The 12869-nt window shown below is 37.2% G+C and overlaps 1 pseudogene; it reads right to left on the minus strand.

Moving 5' to 3' along the window:
* Positions 1–5319: 5319 nt before the first annotated feature.
* Positions 5320–6206, minus strand: LOC119057856 (60S ribosomal protein L7a-like; annotated as a pseudogene).
* Positions 6207–12869: the final 6663 nt, after the last annotated feature.

Below are 12869 nucleotides of genomic sequence, written 5' to 3' on the forward strand. Positions count from 1 at the left end.
GCTATGATGCCTTAGGCCCGTTGCTAGCATTCTCTACTTCTCAGTCTCTTAATCTGTAAAATGGGATGATGGTGATCATAGCAATTTACTCTGAAGGTTCCTTGTTTGAAGGGTTAAATACTGCAATACAAACACAGTGCTTAGGTTTGCTCTTAAGCAATTAAAGTCCTCAAGAAATGTAAGTTGTTATTATTTTTCTGAGATCTCTTGAGAAAGGAAAAGAAGGGACATTGATGCGTTACTACAATTTGGATCATATGAACTCTGCTGAAATAGAAATTGACCCTAAGGATTCAGTATTCTTCAGGGCTTTCAAATACATAGTAATAATCCCAAGTTTTATAGCTTTGACTACTGCACAAACAGTATGCACACATATTTAAGGTGGTTCTTGAATTTTTTGAGGTCCGTAGATTTTAGTCCTACAGTTGATGGTCATACCTTCTGTTAAGTAAAGCTTTAATTGAAAAAGAGTATAATATTTCATAAGGTAATCACAATGCTTTTATGCTCCAAAACTATGGTCCATTGCTCTGAGAAGCTCTAACCCTCTTGCTAAATCCTGGAGCTGAAAGCAGACTCATGCAAAGGGTTTGCATCCCATCTTTAACATTTTTGAACATTCTTTGTCTTCTTAAAATTACACTACAAAAAAGAAGTCTTCTAATAAATTATAATCAAAAACAGGATTCTGAGAAAATAATTTTTTAGTTAGGGATGTTAAAGAAAAATTTAAATAAGAGCAGGAACATTAGGTGAAATGATAAGCTTTGACTATATAAGATACATAAAATTTCACAAGAAACCACAAAGAGATATAGCTGGTAAGTCACTCACCCAAAGTTTCAATGAAACTGCAAATGTCTGTTATTCTGCAATTTCAACACAACGTGAGGGCTGATGATTCCACTGAGTCATAACTGATCCCAGGGAGAGGCCTTTGAGCCACTGCCTTCACTCCATTTACTCCGCAGTGTATAAAACAGCTGTGAAACCCAGGGCCAGTCATTCCCCATCACCTACAGCAGCCTCCTACAAAAGAAACTGACTGGAAAGTTTCAGGTGAGAAAATTTTAACTATCATTGCAAACTAAGACATATGTACTTTTTATAGATGTGTAAATTATAAATTATATATGCATGTATGTATATATGCACATATCCTGGGAACTGTCAAAAGTAAAATTATTGAGATTTTCATGTAATGATTGCTTGGAAATGTGTAAGCTAGGTAATTAGACAATCATCTGGGGTAAATTTTTCTTAAAATCTCCATATGTAGTAAGTGCGTGTTTCAGAATGACCATAAATCTCAGTGGCGGTGGAGGGCTGGCTGGGTGGCACACTGAGACAGTTACAGGGTGAGGGTCATCATTTTGATTTTATAGGTCTCAATTCAGGAAACAAAGGGAACATGCAATATCACACACTCTCGAAAGTATGAACAATTGCCACTTTATTTGTAGCCTCTGTTTGACCTTTCAATTTTGCTGTAGTTATATTCCACTCTATATCATGCTGATTTTAAATATTTGTGTTTTCTTATAAATTCTTGAATAAAAGTGATGCTCCAGAACGATGCATCTTTCAAAGACATATGTCCATATACTGCTATGGGTGGTAGAGCTTGAAAAGTAAAAAAATGAAATGTGATAAGAGGTAGATATACCATGTCCTGACTACAAGACTTAATCCGGAAGTCTGTGATGGTATTTATTTACTCTTTACTTGATGTGGTTTTGAATAACCCTTGAATTCTTTAATCTCTTCCTATTGTAAATGCTCAGCTTGAATTCTGTCTTCTCTAAAATTGTCTCCTGAATTGGTTAAGTGACTTGCCCAACATCAGAGAGCTATTGGTAATTTAACATACAATGTACCTGGACTTTTTAAAAATTTACACTAACATTTGGTCGCTCTGCTGACTTCTAGGCTATTTCAGTGTAAGATGAAGCTGCTGCTTCTGATCGCAGCCATCTTGGCAGTGACAGTTGGTCTCCCGGTAAGTATCCAGTGCTACACACCAGAGTAACTAGCATATTTTAGTCTGATCCAAAGTTTTTCCCTTCACACACACTGTATTCTACTGTATAAACAGGAGTAACACCTTCTCTTTTAATATTATATTCTAGAAACATTCTAAATGGTGTATTGTTCACTGCACAGTTCAATTCCACATAGACTTGGTACAGTGGACTTAGTGTCATTTAAAATTCATGTAAAGACTTGTCAGAAAAGGAGAAAGGAGATATATATATATATATATACACATACAAATATAATATATGGTTCGTACAATATATTACGGACACTCAAATCAGGGTTATTTTAAAGAAATGAATGCTATGAGAAAAATATCAGGGGGTGAGAAGTCAAATTCTTTCCTTCATACAATGTGTACAAGACTCTTACTTTGTTTGCTCCACCAGAACAACTGGAATTAATTTCACTGTTTGAGTTTCAGGTCATGCAAGACCAGGAAAGAGAACCAAGAAGTGTAAGTTACATTTCCTTTTTATAACATTTAAGGTTTCATCCAAAATATCTAACTGTGGTTAAAGATACCGCTTTATTCAAACTTCTCCAACTCTAGAGAAATCCTCAGAGTTTATTTATTAGCACCCAACAGTGTGTAGACTTCAGGGATTTGGTCTCTGCTTACACAAAGGCAATAATGTGAGCACCTCATGTAACAATGGGACCCAAGTTGAAATGGGTATCATTCTGTGATAGATTGAGTTATGATATCTTTTTCTAAAATTATGAAGCCTTACCTACTGAAGGTTCATCATTTCTAATGCCTCCATCTGCTTTACCTCTACAAAATTCATTCCAGAGAAAGTAAAAATAATGATAATTAAAACTTGAGAATTAGGAAATGTGTGCAAGCATTGATAATCCCACCAGAGGTACATTCAGTAATGGAACATTTAAGGCTAAATGGTTCATCAAAAAAAAAAATCTTTTTAGGAAAGGACAGAAAATTTGAAAGGAAGGAGTTTTGTTTTGGAATCTGTTCATACTCACAAAAAATCTTTTTAAAAAATATGTATTTGTTAGAGGAAAGGAGAAGGGTGAAGATAGAGAGGCAAATATCAATGGGAGACAGAAGCATCCATTGGCTGCCTCCTATGCACGCCCCACCCCAGAGCCCAGGCATGCGCCCTGGCCCAGAATCAGACCAACAATGTTTCACTTTGAGGAATGACGCCCTACCTACCCAGCCACACCAGTCAGGGCTCATAGACATTTTTTCATCTGAAAGGAAACATGGCTCTGAGGCTAAAACTGTAGTGTTAAGGTTATAGAACTTGATAAGGATATGGATAGAAGAGGGAAAGAGGGGAGAGAGAAGAGATGAAGAGGAGACTATGTCTAACACATGGTTTGGGTGCAGACTTTTATAAATGCAAAGGGAGACATTTGACATCCCCTCGCCCACATCCTTCCCTTTGGCCTTATAGTTATAGAAGTAATTATCTGAAAAATTTGGCTATGAGAACAAAGGTACAAGAACATAGGTAACTTTAAGTAATTTTCTAAAATTTCCTAAAATGTTGTAAATTAGTTAAATCTCTGTTCACACATAGAAAAGGTAAATGATTTTACAGTTTCTAATGCCTTTTACCTAAAAATGAAAACACACATGTTAAAAGATTATGTTATGTATTTCCTTGTAAAGGGTGAAACAGCCTTTTTAACTTCTTTTTTTTTATCCATCAGCTCAGTGGAAGCAATGAATCACCTTTCCGGTTTTTTAGGCCTCCTTACCCATATCCACCATTTGGCCCATACCCACCATTCCCCCCTCAAGGGTACCCATGGTTTAGATTTTGCATCTTTCCTTCTCCGATACCTCCACCTGGCCCCACACCTATCAGTGGACAGTAAGCAAGAGAGAGTCCTGGTGGAATGTCAGATGCAATAAGTGGTAAGTACACGGAGTACAAGGCATGCATTTTTTACGTCTGTTGTCTGTGGACTGCAAGGCATCATTCCATGAAAAAAAAAAGGTCACAATGTTTTCACTTAGCCACACTCATTTATGATTTGTCTCAATCTTTTTCTCCAATAAAGACTGTTAGGGTCTCTACTCAGAGATACACACGTCTTGTCTTTCCATGATCTTATCAACATCACAGTTGGAAACCCTCCTTTCCTGCGATGTAATAGAAACAGATACTTTCTTATTAAAATATTTTTACAGAAAGGTCTTTAACATTTTTCTACTACCATCACCATATGTGTTTTAGGGACTGAATCAGAAGGCTGAAGAAGGCAAAACTGTAACCAAGGTGGATATCATCATGGATGAACTTGTGGATGTAGGATCTAAACTTGATTTCTGCCTACTCCTTAGATAATCATGTGCTTTTCTAATTAATATTAAAACCCAAACCTAGCCTATGATTGTCACATTATTAAAAAATCCTAAGGGCTGAATGTTCCAATTATAGTAGAGGCCCCTTCATCTTCCCATATCAGAAACAAAGCTGATAGCTTGCAAATTACGAGCTGAATTGAGGAAAAGTAGACTATATTAAAATTATATTAAAGATTATAGTAAGACCTAGAGGACTATTTTGTATCCTAGTTTTTAGAAAACAAATTCAGCTAATACCTACCAGTGAAAGAGACCTCTGTCTTTCTTGCATTTACTGTCTCCTTGAGCAGAAAGATTCCCAGTTCTTAGCTAGATGTACATTTGAGACAATTAAAAAGCAAAAACCTTGCCAGTTCACAAGCAAATGACCTATTAAGATTAATAAGTGTATGCCTGTTATTTTTTTCAGGTCACTAAAATGGAAGGCAAGCCACTTCTTTGAAGAATTGAAAATCCTGTTAATAAAAGAAAAATAAATATAATGAAAGATACATACAGTATTGTCTCATCACTTTCTTTAGTAGTCATCTTTTGTTAACATAAAAAAGATTATGGTTTCCCATTTTCTAAATGTGTGTTATCAGTAGTACTATAAAATATATTTTAACAAGTTTTAATATACTCTTCTTGACAAATAAACAGTCTAGAGAGAGGACAGGGAGTGGAGGTAAGCAAAATCCATCAGCCCTGGAAATACCTTGAATGAAAGTCTATTCAGCAGCTTATGCTCTGCATTTGCACTGTCTGTATTAACATAGCCAGAGATTGATTTAATTTCATTCAAAAAACAGGAGTAATTGAGTCTCTATAGTTCAATTAAATCTGTACTTTATTCACAGTAGGGTATTAGGCATTGGTAAAGGATCTCAAAACCATTCAAGTACTATCTCTAACCTCAAAAACTGATAATGAGTGAGATACTAAAATAGCGTGTTTATCATCCTGGGATCATCCTTTTCGTTTGTTTTGCTTTGTTTTTGAATGATAATTTTTATTGCTCTTATGTACAGAAAACTCAACATGTACACTTAGCCCAGATTGGGGGCCATTTCCTTAGCCTTGTATTTTTCCAGCTTGGCTCTGGGACCCATGACTTTGGACCCAGGATGTTGCCTCCATGGTAGCAGATGGGAGAGATGGTAGTGACCTCATCATCTCTTTTGTTGTAATTGGCCCAGATAGCTTCCACCAACTTAGCCAGCACTCCTCTGTCTTCTGAGTTAACCTGTGTGAAGGCAACAGTGGTGCAATTGTTTCTGTAGACTGGATGCCCCAGGCTGGCCTTCCCCTTGGTGATGCAGTAGGGAAACCCACCTTCTAGCACAGAGCAGGCAGGAAGACAACCACCTCCATGGGATCCACATCATGTGCAATCACTGTTAGCTGGGGCTTCTTGTTCTCCACCAGGCTCGTGACAATGCTAACCCCTGCTAGAAGGACACGTGGCATCTTGGTGGGAACATTCCTTTTGCCAGAAGCTTTCTTCTCAAATAGGGCCAGCCATCTCCACTTCTTCTCTTGTTTGTCTCTGGTCGATACTTGTGGGCCAGCTTAAGCAGCTGTGTAGCTGCTTGGCATCCAAGGCCTGGATGAACTGGTTAGTGGCAAGAGGCACATTCAAACACTTATAAACATAGCCCTTAGCCACTAAAGCCATGTGTAGTGGGGCCATTTGACAAAGCAGGTGAGGTCCCTTTTGGGCTGAATGTCCTGTCCAATGCCAAACATCTTGGGCTTATTCTCAAACAGAGGATATACCACCTTCTTGGCCTCCTGCCTCTTTATGACACCTCTTCCCCTTAGCCTTCTTTCCCTTCAGCATCTTGGGTAAAGGGAGGAGAGAGCCAGAGTCCTTTCTTGAGTCATTATATCATCAAATCTTTACTTAATCTCTGTACAGTAATCACATTTCAACAGGGGGAAACTGAAGATCATGGAAGTCCTGTGGACCTACCCAGTCATAGATCTAGTATGTGGTAGAAAAGAAATGCACCACCAGGCTATCCAAACTCCTATGCCTCCGTTTCAGCTGCTGACCTAGCAGACAAATTCTGAGTCCAGGCCTGCCTGATGGCAGTGCCAAACACTAGTTAAGTCAGTGTTTTCACTTCATTTCAGGAGGAAATTCAAAACCATGCTAAGAAAGGAAGCAACCACCTATCACGTCCTCTTGATCTACGTGCCACACTGCCACCAGTGTGATTTTTGAAAACGTGTCTTGACTTATATGTTGACTTGCTCCAATACCTTGCAAGGCTTCTTACTGCCTGTGATATAAAATCTGGTTTCCTCTGCATGTCATTCAAGGCCTTCTACATACTCATCTTTAAGTGCTTTGCACATCCCCCTGCCACCAGTCCAGCCTCCCTAACACCCCTGCTGTCACACCAGGCCATTGCCTTTCCCCACAACTGGCCTTGACTCCCACACAGCTGTGCCTTCGCTTACGCTATGCTCTCTTCACTGAATGTCCACTCCTGGGGTTAGTGTGTGAAGCCCTTCTATGTGTCAAAGCCCCAATCCAAAATTACGACTTTCATCAGAAACTTTCTCCTATCTCTCCAGACACAATGAGTCACTTCAGCCCTTTGGCCCTTTGGGTCCCACAGCATTTTCTTCTCACTTATGTATGAATCTTATTAGGTTTTACCTTCCAAAAAATAATTCATTTATATTTCTATGTCCTTCCTGAGGAGACTGTAAGTTTCTGGAATATCCCAATAATATAACTATTCCTCAGTACTTAGCACACAGAAGGTATCCAGTGAGTGCTTCATAAATAAAATATACAATAAAATGTTCAAAAAATATTGTTTCATATTGCTGAACTATATCAACATGTGTTATCAAAAGAGTTTTGTAAGAAAAAAACAAAAAGTTCTTAAAGTCAATATTTAAATGGTAACAGTTCTTTCTTACTCAGTTACAATATTAACACCCATACTCTGCTATTGCAGTTGTAGGGCCCATAAATGGCAAGTTGTGAATAAAATTATTTTTTCCAAGATGATGTAAGCATCAAAAATATATACATGTCTATGTCTTAAGGATTTAATATTTGTGCCCACTTTGGGAAAAGACAAGTTTATAGGCTTTTACTTTAACAACTATATTTTCTCTTTCATACAAACTAAATGCACACAACAGAAGCTTTGTGAATTTTATTGGGGAACAATTCGTCCTGCTCATCAGTTCCCATAAATCCCATAATAAACACTCTAGACACAAACTCTGAAGGAGGAAAAGGTAGCAGCTGGTGATGAAAATAAACTCTCTCCTGGGACATGACAAAGGTCACCCAACAACATCTCACAATAAGCTTTCCATTATCTCACAATGGCAGCCTTTGTCCCTACAGATAAATTATCAATCAGGAAATTATAAAAGCTCTCTTGAAACAAAGATTACATTTCTCCGCCCAAGTTTAAATTGGTCATAGCTGAGACCCTTAGCATCAATGAGGGAACTTCTGCCCTGACACACAAGCTGGCTGTGAATCAATTCCACCAGCACAATGAGCCTTTGGCTCCATTTGAGCAGGGAAACTGCTGTCTCCCTTGGCCACTTCCAGGGATTAAGGGCTCCTCAAACAATAAATATCCATTCTTTGCTATTAAAATCAGTGATCCCAGTTAAAACTATGGGAGGGACAGCGTGAGGATCAAACTGTCCTCAATATAATTTGGTAAATTGACTTTATAGGGAATATTTCCCAACCTTACAGCTGACACATTAGAGGCCATTGCATGACTGAGGAAAAGCAGTAATGGGAAACCTAGAGGAAGTGGTAAAAGAAGGCAGGAAATCAGAGCATGAAGGGTGGCCAAAGGCAAACTTTGGCAGCTCGGAACTCTGGGAGGACCAGCTCTATAATTTACTACCATTCTTGCGTGTGTGTGTGTGTGTGTGTGTGTGTGTGTGTATTTAAGTCTTTAATATATGCCTTTAACTCTTGTAATAGGACTTCTATTCATCTCAAATTATGTCACTGTGACTTTCTGGGGAAAAAAGACACCGTCGATAACTTTTAACTACTAGATTTGTGGAGCAAATGGATTCTATGAAAACTCATCCATTATTCTCCCACTGGATTAGGGCAACATCATTCCTGTGATGATTGTGACTGGCGGGACAGTTTCTCACCAAGCCAGTCAGCCAAGGCTCCATCTTCTTTTTTAACCTAATGGTTTCTGAGGATAAGATCCACACAAAAGCACTGCTTCCCAAAGTGTGCTTCTCGAAGCATTCTTTTTTCCTGATAACCCCCAAAATAAATATTCACCTTCAAAATAGCCATTGGAAATTTAGAGCATACATATGAAAACATCCTTGAGAATGCCAGTTTAACAAGTCATTTTGCCTAACTACATTTCCCAAACTGGACTGACACCAGAATGATCCCCATCTAAAACAGCTGATAAAATCAGTGTGTACCGGAGCACCCTATGCTATGTTAAAACAGAATCAGTTACAAAGACACTAAGCACCACTAATTATTGACAAACATTTTTTATGGAAAATTAAACAGAGAGCTAAATTCACTTCTACTATTTTGTTAGTTCCTCAGGGAGAAGACTCGCAGGTTTTCCATATACTCTTTCAGATTTTATTCATTCTCTCAAGAAGTAAATACTTATTTTTGGCCAAGCATTGTGGTAAAACCTAAGGATTTGGAGAAAGGATTGTTTTGTTTTGTTTTCCTTTAAAATTCTTATGATCTAGTGACAGGAGATAAACATGCACATGGTTTCAATAAATAACTGCTGCAATAAGCAAGTACAGAATTGTTGTTGGTTTTGGGGTTTTATTTTTCTGTTTTTGAAGATTTTTTATTTAATTCTTGTTTAAGTACAGTTTTCTGTCTTGTTGTTGGTTTTTAAACCAGAAGGGAAACAAGCTCCTACTACACAAATTAGGAAGGACCCCACAGGTGACTTTGAGCTGAATCCTGATGGGCAAGAATGCTACTGACAATTAGATAAGCACAGACTACCGGTTCAACAGATGTTTGCTGGATAGAAAGCTTTATACTCAAATTGATCTTTTTTTCTTCACATGTTTTATTGTTGTTCAAGTACAGTTGTCTCACTTTTTCCCCCACTAATCCCCCCAACCCCAACCCTCCCCACCTCCCACCCTCGATTCTACCCCCCTTCAGCTTTGTCCATGTGTTTTTTATACATGTGCCTGACAACCTTTCCCCCTTTTAAATGACATTTACATTCACTAGAAAAAGTAAATTAGAGCAGAATGTAGGAACTAAGATATTTAAAATCTATTTCTAATGAATATAAGAAGCTCTTTTAACCTTAGGAGTAGCTTCTGACCTTAGAAACAAAGGGAAACTAATAAATATCTTAGTAATATCTTTGTTCAGCACATACATTTCTGCTCATTTTTTATAGAGACGCAGAGAACAAATATCATCTGATGAGCTGATATTTATTTGGAAACAGGTAAGATATGAGAGAGAGGAGTTTCCCAAAATTCCTTGTCAATTCAATAATATCCAGGGAGAGTAGAAACTTCTAGAAAAAGCTGAGTCAATCCAAGGTATCTGAAGGTAGTTAATGGCAATAGAACAATGTGAAGCATTGACAATTGATGTGTTCCTCCCCTGTCCCCCCCCCCAATAGCTAGGAAAACCTTCTAATTTCAACTACCCAACACTTTCACAGAAAAATAAAACAAAACCAGAGAACCACACTGAAATCTAGCTCCGGTCTTCTAGAGCTCAGTTTCCTTGACAGTTGAGGGGAAATTAGTTCTAATGCTCCCACAGAAAAATCAACTCCAGAAAACCCATCTCTTATTTGTAATGTTAGCTCTCAGGGAAATCAATTAGAATTCTAGGAGAAAGAGATAATATGCTATTCATCTTAGTTCTTCATGACTGGGTTCTGACTTCATCCAGAAGAAAGTAATGATTTCTAAACTTTCTTCCATGTAAACAATTATTCATTAGGAGTTTATTAACCATGAAAATTTCTAGAAACATCCCTTCCATAAAAATTTGTACTGAATAATGTAAGGTGAGGAGAGAATTTGAAACTTAAACAAATAGTTCAGAGAGTTAAACATTTGTGCCCCCCCAAAAAATATTTCTAATAATGTGTCAGACTTCCATATATTCACTGAAATACTTATCTCCTACTGGAAGAAGGGTAAGAATAGTAAATGAACATATAAAAATTTTTTAAATCTTTGCATATTGTAGTATGTTATGGAAAATAAAAAGTGAGGAAGGAAAAAAATGACTATTTTGAAAAGGTACCAGAGAAAGTGCCTCTAAGAAGAAAACATTCAAGCTGAAGCCTGAATAATATAAATGAGATACTACTGAGAATAATTTGCATAATAACATTTCACAGACTATGAACAAAAGTGAAAAGTTATTACTCTGGGAAAGGAAAAGAAAGGCTATCAAATATGCACATAGTGAGAGAAAATGCACAGAAGACAAGGTAAGAGGGATAGAGGGAAATTAAGTTACATAGAAACCAACAGGCCCTGAAAAAAATATTTGGAATTTACTCTAAGTTCTTTGGGAGGTTTTAAGCAAGAGGATAATTGTATGAGCAATATATCCCCCAAAATACCATTTCTGTAAATGTGTGAAGGGTAATTGTTAAGGAGACAGAGTGAAATCAGTGATACAAGGAAGGGACCTATTGTCACTAGATGGGACCAACCAAGACAATAAAGATAAAACTAGAAAGTGATGGGAGATTTAGGGTATGTTGTTAAGATAGGGTGTATCATTTTTTAATAGATTATTGGGAAGGAGGAGACAAAAGATGACAAAAGAAAACCCATAGGATTTTCTCTTAAGCCCCTGGGAGTATCATGGTGTCATTTACTACAGAGGAAAAGACTAGAGGAGAACTTGGCTGAAAAAAGGAGTATGTTTGAAGATCAAATATTCTACCTTGTTCATGAAACACTTGTTGTGTCTATTTCCATACCAATCGAGATGTTAAAAGAACTTTTTGATACCTGAGTCTCCAGTGAAGTTAACAGAATGTAGATGATATTTAAGGATATACGAATGGAATAGGTCAACTATAATGATACTCAAAATAGAGAGGGAAAAACAGTAGAAGGGTAATAAACTCAGAAAGACTCCTTGAAGTTTTCCCAAACTGAGAGTTTGAGGAATATAAAAGGAACCAAAGAAAAATTATGAACAGCCAATAATTTGAGAGGAAAAAACAAAAGAAGAAATCATTACAAATGAGAAAGACCAATCACCATGCCAAATGCTGCTGAGATTAACCAAAGAAGTAAATGGTAGCATTGGATTTAGCCACATGAATGTTATAGTTGTCCTGGCTCTCTATTTCAAATGGTGTGAGATGAACTAAAGTCCCATTTGGGTAAATCTATGACAGCTACCAAGGAATCATAACAGATAAATAACGCTTTACACAAATTCAGTTTTCTTGATTACTTACTTTTAAATCTGGGTTCTGCCAATGAACCTAAATACCCTAGGATCCTAAAAGTTACTAAAGTGTGAATTTACATGTTGGGTCATTACCCAACAAATTCATGACACTAAATTCATAATGACACTTGTTCTGGGCTCCAGGTGACACAAAATATCTACTCACAGCCTCAAATGGGTCTCCCTATCAATGTCCAAATGAAAGCATTACCTCTTCACAAGTTTTGCACAAGCAGAGATTGTGACTGTCTACTGTATTTTCATAGTACTGCTTATTTTTATAGTGTGTGCATTATTTACTTAAGTGAATTATTTACAGGAGAGCAAAAATATGATATTCCATGTTGCTAGTGTTAAAGCTGTAAGAGCAATTTATGCTCTTTTCCTATGATTTTTACATATAGCAATGGTTTCCAAATTATACAAATTTGCACTGAAATGTTAATTTTAGAATGACTTAAGAATTAATTATACATGAATGTATGTTAGCCATTTACATTAGAACTACCGTCATGAACATTGTTGTGCTTCAAGTCCGTGACAGAGTATTGAGATCAGCCTGGCACTAAGGAAATGGCTGAGAAATGAAAGAAGATGGAAAAAAATAAAAACACATGCATGTAAATCCATCAAAGGAAGAGAAAGTACACATAAAGTATATATCAGATGTAACAAATGCTAATAATAAAAAAGTTGCTACAGATAAAAGAATGTATATTGATTCAATAATCATCATTTCACATATTATGATGTTTACTTCATAGTTCTTCAAATGTGAACGAATGAACACACAATAGCCTCTTACCCAGCTTCGCTGTGTGAGAAGTTATGTAAATAGACACTGATTATCGGGACCTAAAGGAAAAGAAGCTATAGGTTGACCGAGGATCCCTGCTGGTCTTCTTCCCAGACCCCAGGGATAATTTAGGACTAGACCATGACACTTAAGATGAATATGTAACTAGATCAAGGTTGGTGCATCAGTTCCAGGCCACAAACACTCTAAGTTTTGGGACTTTGTTCAGCGCTATTCCAACA

The sequence above is a fragment of the Artibeus jamaicensis genome, unplaced genomic scaffold (genome assembly GCF_021234435.1).
Source record: "Artibeus jamaicensis isolate MK-2021 breed Jamaican fruit bat unplaced genomic scaffold, CSHL_Jam_final scaffold_1031, whole genome shotgun sequence".
Lineage (NCBI taxonomy): Eukaryota > Metazoa > Chordata > Mammalia > Chiroptera > Phyllostomidae > Artibeus > Artibeus jamaicensis.